This window comes from Mastomys coucha, unplaced genomic scaffold, assembly GCF_008632895.1.
Source record: "Mastomys coucha isolate ucsf_1 unplaced genomic scaffold, UCSF_Mcou_1 pScaffold21, whole genome shotgun sequence".
Classification (NCBI taxonomy): Eukaryota; Metazoa; Chordata; class Mammalia; order Rodentia; family Muridae; genus Mastomys; species Mastomys coucha.
In genome coordinates this window covers 9321436-9329722 of record NW_022196904.1, presented here as the reverse complement: position 1 = coordinate 9329722, position 8287 = coordinate 9321436, and the positions used below count along the sequence as shown (strand labels likewise).

Genomic DNA, 8287 nt, shown 5'->3' with positions numbered 1-8287 from the left:
TTCTTTTGGAAGAGTTTGGAATGGGTTGATATTAATTCTGTAAGTGTTTGGTATAGTTCAGCACACGCATGACTGAAGAGCTACTGTTGATCCCCAAGCTCAGCACAAGAGCATGCATGGTCTTTCTCATGTGGAATTTAGAGACTAGAAAAACAGTCTTTGGTAGTAGAGATCAGCATAGTGGCTAACTGATCAGAGATAGACATGTTTTACATGATTAATCTCTGTGGCTCATCAATGTGGGTACGTGTGAAAGTTAATGGAAATGTATTTAAGGACTTGGTGAGTTGAAATTATTGCTTGAATGTGTCATATTTGTACACACATTTAAGGACTTGGTGAGTTGAAATTATTGCTTGAATGTGTCATATTTGTACGCACATTTAAAATGGTAAAAGTAGTTATAGTTTAGGCAACAGCAGTAGAAAAGGTGAGACAGAACAAAATTCTGGGCATATTTGAAGATCAGAGCTGACAGATTAATTGTGACCTTAGAGACAAAGAGCAGAATGGAGGATAATGCATAGGTTCCTGGCCTTTCCTGCTGAATGGGATGGGGAGGCTCAATATGAATTATGTCATCAGGTGAGAATGGCTTTAGCTTTCATCTGTGGTGTGCACTGCCTTGCTTATCTTCAGGGGTCAAGGAGAAATAGACAGTTCAAGATGTAGGTCTGCCTTCAGAGGAGCCGAATAGGTGGCTGAAGTGAAGTCTGTGCTGAGTGAGTCTGGTCCACTGGGGCATGAGAGAGTGAGGTGTGCAGGGAGAGGAGAGGAGGAGAGCAGTTGTGTTTGGGCAGCTAGTAAGGCCTCAGGAAACTTTAAAGAAGCAGCTCAGAGATGACGGAGATAAGCTTCTCTTTGTTGGGGGACTTTAGAAACCAGACTGGATCTCTTCTCTTAAAGTGGAATAGCATATGATGTATGTAGAAACCATCACTTTTCTTTCCTTTTTTGCACAGTTGCTGTTTTGTGTTTCTTAGAAATTTGACTCTGGCCACCTTCGGATAGAGTGCATAAAGTAAACTCCACTGTGGTTCCAGTGCCTTGGATTCCTCAGTGACTCGGTAGCCCCTAGAGATTTAAATGGGTCCAAGGTAATGTGCTCTCGGACCTTGGTCCTGATGATATGTTAAATCCACTGTCGTTGTGATTTGCTTTTCTATATGAAGTGTGGGAAGTCCACAGGACTTCATCTACAGTGAACTTGAACATCTTCTCACAGTAAGCCCTTGGAAAAATTCTCTTCTTCTCAGACTCCTTGAATCTGCTAAGTTTCTCCTCACTTGTTAGAAAGCCCTTCCTTCCTACCAGTCTGTAAAGTACAGAATGGGTTTCAGGCTATCCCTTGCAGGGGCTTTGTGGATGTTGATGTCATAGATGAAGTCCAGCCCTAGTTCTTTGATGGTGTGCTTAATTAAGAACAACTGCAGTATCAGTCTGATTGGATGATCATTTTGTTGAGCTACATCTTGATAAATTAAAACTAATTCTTGTAGAACCTCTGCAAATGATCACTTTTTTTTTGTTATAAGTAGCCACGCTTAAAGAAATGTTTAGTTCTGGATTGTGAGAAGTTAGAGAGAGCAAGTAACCAAGTAAATGGTGCTTTGCCACATTAAGAGTTGGATATAATTCACACAACTGTAGAATATAGACTAGGGTAAAGAATGCTGCACACTTCAAATCAATGATCTTCATTGGTACATTCAACCTAATTCATTTGTCTAGCCGCTGGGGCAGATGTTCCCTTGCATAGGATCATTGCCTATGTTAGGACTAAAAGAAATCCTAGAGATCCTGACTCCATTCTTAGTTTAGTTGGACCATTATCTAGATACTATATGCATGAAATCCTATACTGGTGAGCTACATGTGAGTAGACATATTTCTCTTACTTATTCTGAGATTGTCCTCTCTAGAAGGCAGTTTCTGTTGTATGGGATATAACAGAACTTCTACGAGGAAATCAGAAGCCACAAATGATGGTGAGAAAATATGGCCACATTCACTTTATTCTAAGCTCCAGCAGTGTCAACACCAAAGAGAGAGAATACTGCAGAGATGTGCTGTAGGATTGTTTTGTGATGCTGGGAAATACTTTCCCCTGGGGAGAAAGAGGCATTCAGAAAATACTTTGAGAAGTAGACACACTCTAGTGTACTTGCATTATTGGCATCTCACTGTTGAATTGGATAGGTTGAAAGTCAAAAGACATTTCTAGATTTTTGTTTTCCTGAATAAATGCCTAGTTATGGAAGAAGAAGAGCAGCTGCGTGCTTCAAAACTAAGAATAATGAAATCAGCACAAGACAAAGGGACATTTGGTGAGGAATGGAACTTCTCTTGAAATTCTGGACTGATTGACACAGACTAGGAAAGAAAAGTGACAATGAATATGGGCTGAAAGCCCCAAAAGGAGCCAGGGGGAGAATACAAACACTAGAGGCAAGATGGCACAATTTCCATGAGCGGCTTTCATTGAAAATCATTTTCACTTTACAGTAATCAGAATCTTAAAGAGACTGAGGAGACCTTAAAGGCACAATCCTGGATATTGGAGGGAAGTGGGTGTAGTTAATAAAAGGAATACATGCAGGTTAGATTCTTTTTTGTTGGAAGTGTTCCTTTTGATGTTAACTGTTCTACATTTCGCAAGTGTTGCCATTAAGGTTGTGAAACACTGTATATTGGGTTAGTGTTTATTACTGTTACAAATGTGTAATAAGGACTCCATCACCTGTGACCCTCTATCGCCCACCAATGAAATTTTAGATTACTTCTAGAAAGTTCCCCCAGTTTTCTATGAGAAGGCCTGCACACCTTTGTTTGGGATTACCATTTCAAGGAATGGTTGATTCTCCCCATCCCCTCCCTACGTGCTGGTTGTTTCTGTCGCCTAAATCTTCTTTGTCTTTACATGCTATCTGGGTCTGGGGTCTTCATTCAGTGATCTTGGACCCTTACAACCCAATACTCTGGCTGGCATATTATCTGCTGTGTTAGATTTTCTGTCCCTTGATAAGTACCCAAGAAAATAACTAATGGAGGAAAGATGTATTTTGGCTTACAGTTGCAGAAGTTATTGTTCCTCATTGGCTGGTGTCATTGGTTCTGAGTCTGCACTGGGGCAGAACATCATGGTGTAAGTGTTCATCTTTTCACATCCAAGAAGAGAGAGGGGGAAGAGGGGATGAAGGAGAGGAGAAGGAGGGAGGAGTAGAGATAAAATGGCTAGGGACAAGGCAGCCTTCAAAAGCACATCGCAGTGATCCATTCCCAACCATCCCAGCTCCCAAAGTTTCTACCAACTCTGAAGCTAATGCCACCAGCTGGGGAGCAAACCTTCAACACAAGAATCATCTGGGGACATTCCACTTTCAGATCTCGAGAGCTGCATCGCCTGAACATATTATTTGGGCACCCTTGGTCTCAGGGGACAGTAGATGCTTCAGCAACAAGTGCAAAGTCAAAATGAGCTTGACTCCAAAGCCAGGTGACATAAGTGTGATGGGAAAAGATGTCATGCATTTGTGGGCAGGTGTGGAGGGATGTGCTTCTCAGAGGAGGTGGCCTTGAGAGTCTGGGGCCAAGGATATTGTTGTGCTGCATGTTTGGAACTGAGAGAACTGAGACAGACAACAAATGGTCCCCAGGAACTATGAGTACTTGCTTGAGAGTCCTGTAGCAGCTATGATTGGTCATGGGGGATCTTTAGTGCACTGCAGGGTTCCTTTCAGTACAGGTAGAGCCAGGGTCCAGCTATGATAATGACGATGTTGGCGAAACCTACCCCAACACATATTGTATCAACTGGTTATTAAGGTGTGCCCCTGTTTTCATGATTGTTAATTGTTTTGCTGGATGGCACCAAATGCTGGCAGGATATATGGTATTGCCATTACTATGTCCACAAGACCTCTTTTTTATATAAATGTTTGTTACTTCCTCACCTGCCCAAAAAATGATTCTTTGAGATTATCCTATTAAAAAACCAAGCTGCCCAGGGGATGTCACGCAGCCCTCAATCTGGTCAAAAGGCAGCAATAGATAGGGGTAGCCCTGCTGCTGATTAGTTCAGAGTGAGTAAGCTGTGGAATCTCTCCACTGTGGTAATAAGCCTTTTTTTTTTCTGTATCAGAAAGGAGAGGCTTTGGATGCATAAAGAGCTGGAGGCTGGTGCTGGGGGAGAGCCTCAGCAGATCAGGGAGGCAAAGCAGAGAGAGCCAGGAGGTGGCTACCTGTGGCTGGGGAGCCAGGAGGTGGCTACCTGTGGCTGGGGAGCCAGGAGGTGGCTACCTGTGGCTGGGGAGCCAGGAGGTGGCTACCTGTGGCTGGGGAGCCAGGAGGTGGCTACCTGTGGCTGGGGAGTTGGCGGACTAGATGGCTAGCTGAGGGACTTCCCCCAGCAGAAAGGCCAACAGGTTTATACTATACAGATGTCTCCATGTCTTTATTATTAAATCCCTCCCTAAAGTGGGACCCCCCCCTAAAGTTCTGGCAATATAATGCCACTGGGGAGCTCTGTTTCTAAGCTGGTAGAGCTTTCCCAGAAACAACTGTGAGATGTTATTAGCTGTTGTTTGCTAGTGGCAGGGTGCATGGGAGGTGAACATGTGGCTACAGGTGTGACTAGAACAATGGGCTCTATGTTCCAGATGCGTAGTAGACCAAGGATTCTGTTAACTTGGTGCGCAAGGTTAGGAGGCTCTTTAAAAGTCTTATCTGTTCCACTTCTAGGAGGTCAGATTTCTTTGGTGGATATTATTTATTGTTTGCTAAGATTAAAAATCCATAAAGCTATTTTTATTCCCTACAAATGACCCTATCTCTCCTATTTTTTCATGTTTCCCTGCAGGTCTATATCTGAAAAAAAAAAAAATCTATGGCTTTCTAGCTAGGTGCTTATTTTGTTGGTGTCACACACACACGTGTGTGTGTGTGCATGCTCACACACATTTTTCCCAAATGTTTTCTACATAATGTACATGGTGAAAATATAGGCAAGAACATGTTTCAGAATTTTTGCAAAGTAAACATACTGTGTTTTTTTGGATCTCTCTCTCTCAGAAATTGTACCTGAGGGACTTTCTAATATAACCAGTAATTAGTCATTTTAACTTTAAAATCAGGATCTTGCTGTGTAGACAAGGCTGGCCTTTAATGTCTGATCCTCTTGCTTCAGCCTTCTCAGGGCTAAGATTGGAGGCATATGCCAACACACCCAACCAGTTATTTATTTTTGTTGACGTATGTATCATGGATTTATTCACAATTCATCCAGTTGGTGAACGTTTGGACATGTTGGGAGTAGTGTTGCTGTGATTTTGTGTATACATTTCTCTTAGGTGTGAGCCTACATGAAATTGTGTACAGAATGGGCAGAGTCAAGTGAGTAGATATTTGCCTGGTGTGTTTAAGGATTTATATGGTACCATTTTTAATTCTAGATTTTTTTCCTCTTTCTTTTCTTCCCACCTAGAAGGATTCAAATATCATTCCCTTTACCCCCAGCTTGGGAAAGAAAAGTCCAATGGAAGCATCAACTTAGGATGTTTTTCAAGAACTACTTAATTTTACAAACATGGGAAGATCCATCAGGGTTAATTCCATTTTATCAGCATTAAGAGAAATCTGCGAATGGACCAGGTATAAATGTACCATCTATGCCCAGAATGGCATTTGAGTAGAATGGCATCCATCAAAGGAGACTCAGATGTCAGGTGAAAGGGTGTAGTTTTTACAGCCCTAGGGCCAGTGCAAGTCTGCTCCATCCTCAGTTCATGTTGGAGGGTTCCTTTAAGAAAAGTGTGCCATCAGCAAACTTTACTTAAAGGTTTCAGTCACTGGCAGAAAGGCTTTAAAGATAGCACGCTGGACAGAAATGAACCCGTACCTCCTGCACAGTGATTCTGTGTATCTCTGTCTATAAGGTGCAGTTATCGCAAAGGCACTGTTGCAGAGAAAGATGTGAGGTGGCCTCTGATTGGAGAACATAAACCCTGGAAAACAGAAATGACTTTGGAAATGAATGCTGTGCTTGCGGTGAATTCAAACCCTCCTTCAGTCAGAAATCTTGTTTCACTGAGCATCAGAGGAGTCTCAGTAGAAAGAGGCCTATTGCTGAAGAATCCTTCTTCAACAATTATAACCTGGTTGTGTATCAAAGAATTCATGTGGGAGAGGAGTCATTTAGGTTATGGTAAATGTGGGAAAGCCTTCAAATTACACTAAGTATGGGAATCTTTCAGTACTCTCTGTGCTTTCATGAAGCATGAAAGAACCCATATGGGGGATGCTGACTATGATGTATCCATTCTGAGAAGTCTGTCAGCCTCTATTCTTTCTTTGTTTTTCACCATAGGACTCATACTGGAGAAGAGCTGTGGAGATGTAATATGTATGAAAAGTATTCCTCTGGAGTCTCCTGCCTTATTATGAACCTGAGAATTCACACAGGACAAAAGCTGTATGTATGCATGGAGTGTGGAAAGGCTATCATTGGTGGCTCATACCTTACTAAGCATAGAATTCACTTCATACTGGAGAGAGACTGGGAATTGTGTAGAGTTGGAAAAACCCTTCAATGGCAGTGGTCACTTCATTGCATGTTAAGAAAAAAAAGAGATAAAAACAACCAAAATCCTTAACAGAAAGAAGTCCCACATGTACTGCCTCTGCTGAGAAGCCTCGTGGAATTTTAACTACTGTGGCAAAGCCTTCAGGAACAGCCCCTCGACCAAGCAGCAGGAGTCACATATGCATGAGGTCTTTTGCTAGGGTGTCCAACAGGAGAAATTTCCAGTGCACCATTTTCTCAGGTTAAATACAGAGATGTCACACTGGAACAATTTCTGGGAGAATCAGTGAACATGGGTGGCAGTGACTATCAGAATCTCTTTAGTTACTGTTAGAATTTATACTCAGGCATAGTTTGAAAATATAGCAACTTACCATCTAGTCCATGGAATAAAACCTATGAGACATTATTTCTCTAATAAATTAGAATTATTTTGCTACTGTCCAACATACTGAAAATGAACCTTAGAAACATAATAAATTAAATCCATCTGAGTTTACTCTTCACCAAATCCAAGACCAGAAAAAAATTTGAATGCTGGTGACAGGATTGAGAGAAGAGGAAGACTTTATTCTTACTACATTTTTTTCTTATATGCAGATGCTTACTCATAAGCTATTTTAAGGGTACACTTGTAGTTCAGTGGCAGGGAGGGCTTTCCTAGCATTCGTGAAGCCCTCAGTTCAATCCTAAGCACCACTGAATAAAAACGTAGGAGTTGAATGAGCATGAGACCATTTGAATTGGAGCTCTGCCTCCCTCCATGCCCCCTCCCATCAGTGGACTCAGTTAACATGATCAATGTAAGGGTTAGTAATATCTGCTGAGATGCTTCTGTTCAAAGGATTCACTTGGAATTAACCTATACTATGATAACGTGGAGAACCCCGTTAAGATGCATTTCTTTGTGTTTTAAGAAAACACAGTGGGTCTGGAGAGATGGCTCAGTGGTTAAGTGTGCTGGCTGCTCTTCCAGAGGACCCGAGTTTGGTTCCGACCACCCACAGTCACAGTCACTTTTGACTCCCTCTTCAGGCTGTCCAGCTCTCTTTCAACATCTGTCAACACTCAAGTATACACATGCACACACATGTACCCCCCCACATGCATGCACATACACCACCATACACATACTGTGCACACATGCATTATTATAAACTCTCACACTAGAAACAGAAAACACCCTATCCTGTGTGGAAAGCCACCAGAGAGCTGCTCTTCCATAGTTGCTTTATTTGATGGAAATAAAGCATTAACCACATATGTAACTTGAAGTTCTCTCATATTTACATGAAAGAAAGAAAGAAAGGAAAGGAGAAAGAAGGAAATGGATGGCAGTGATTTGGCTCAGCAGGTAAGGTGCCTGCCCCTAGGCCTGATGACCTGAGTTTGATTCCTGAGACCCATAAGGTGGCAAGAGAGGATCAAATCTGGGAAGTTGGTACCCACATGTGTAGCATAGTGCCCAGGTACACACATGCACTAAATAAGAAATGAATGAAATTTTATCAGTAACGTTTTATTTTACTTTTGTGCTTCTTAAGCAGCAGTATTTCCGCTGGAGTATTTGCTGTATTTCAGATTCTGTGTTATTACACCGAAGTGGCTACTACATTAAACATCACAACTGTAGTATTTTAGGGAATGAGTTGTACAGAGCTCTTTTCTATTATATTTGTCCCAGTACAAGTCAATACTCAGGTTTTT

General features: G+C 41.8%; 1 protein-coding gene across 8 annotated transcripts in view; it reads left to right on the top strand.

Moving 5' to 3' along the window:
* The window catches only part of Zscan18 (zinc finger and SCAN domain containing 18), a 36544-nt gene that overhangs the window by 5772 nt on the left and 22485 nt on the right, over nucleotides 1–8287 (top strand). For 3 of the 8 annotated variants that reach the window (XM_031385341.1, XM_031385340.1, XM_031385339.1), the window contains exons 3-4: nucleotides 5483–5649; nucleotides 6365–6469. The exons of 1 other annotated variant lie outside the window; for it this stretch is intronic. The gene's annotated coding sequence lies outside the window, so the exon portion shown is untranslated. Of the gene's footprint in view, nucleotides 1–3073; nucleotides 3146–3384; nucleotides 3497–5482; nucleotides 5650–6364; nucleotides 6470–8287 lie in introns of all 8 variants that reach the window. 4 more of the 8 variants (XM_031385335.1, XM_031385338.1, XM_031385336.1 and 1 more) reach the window with 4 other exon arrangements.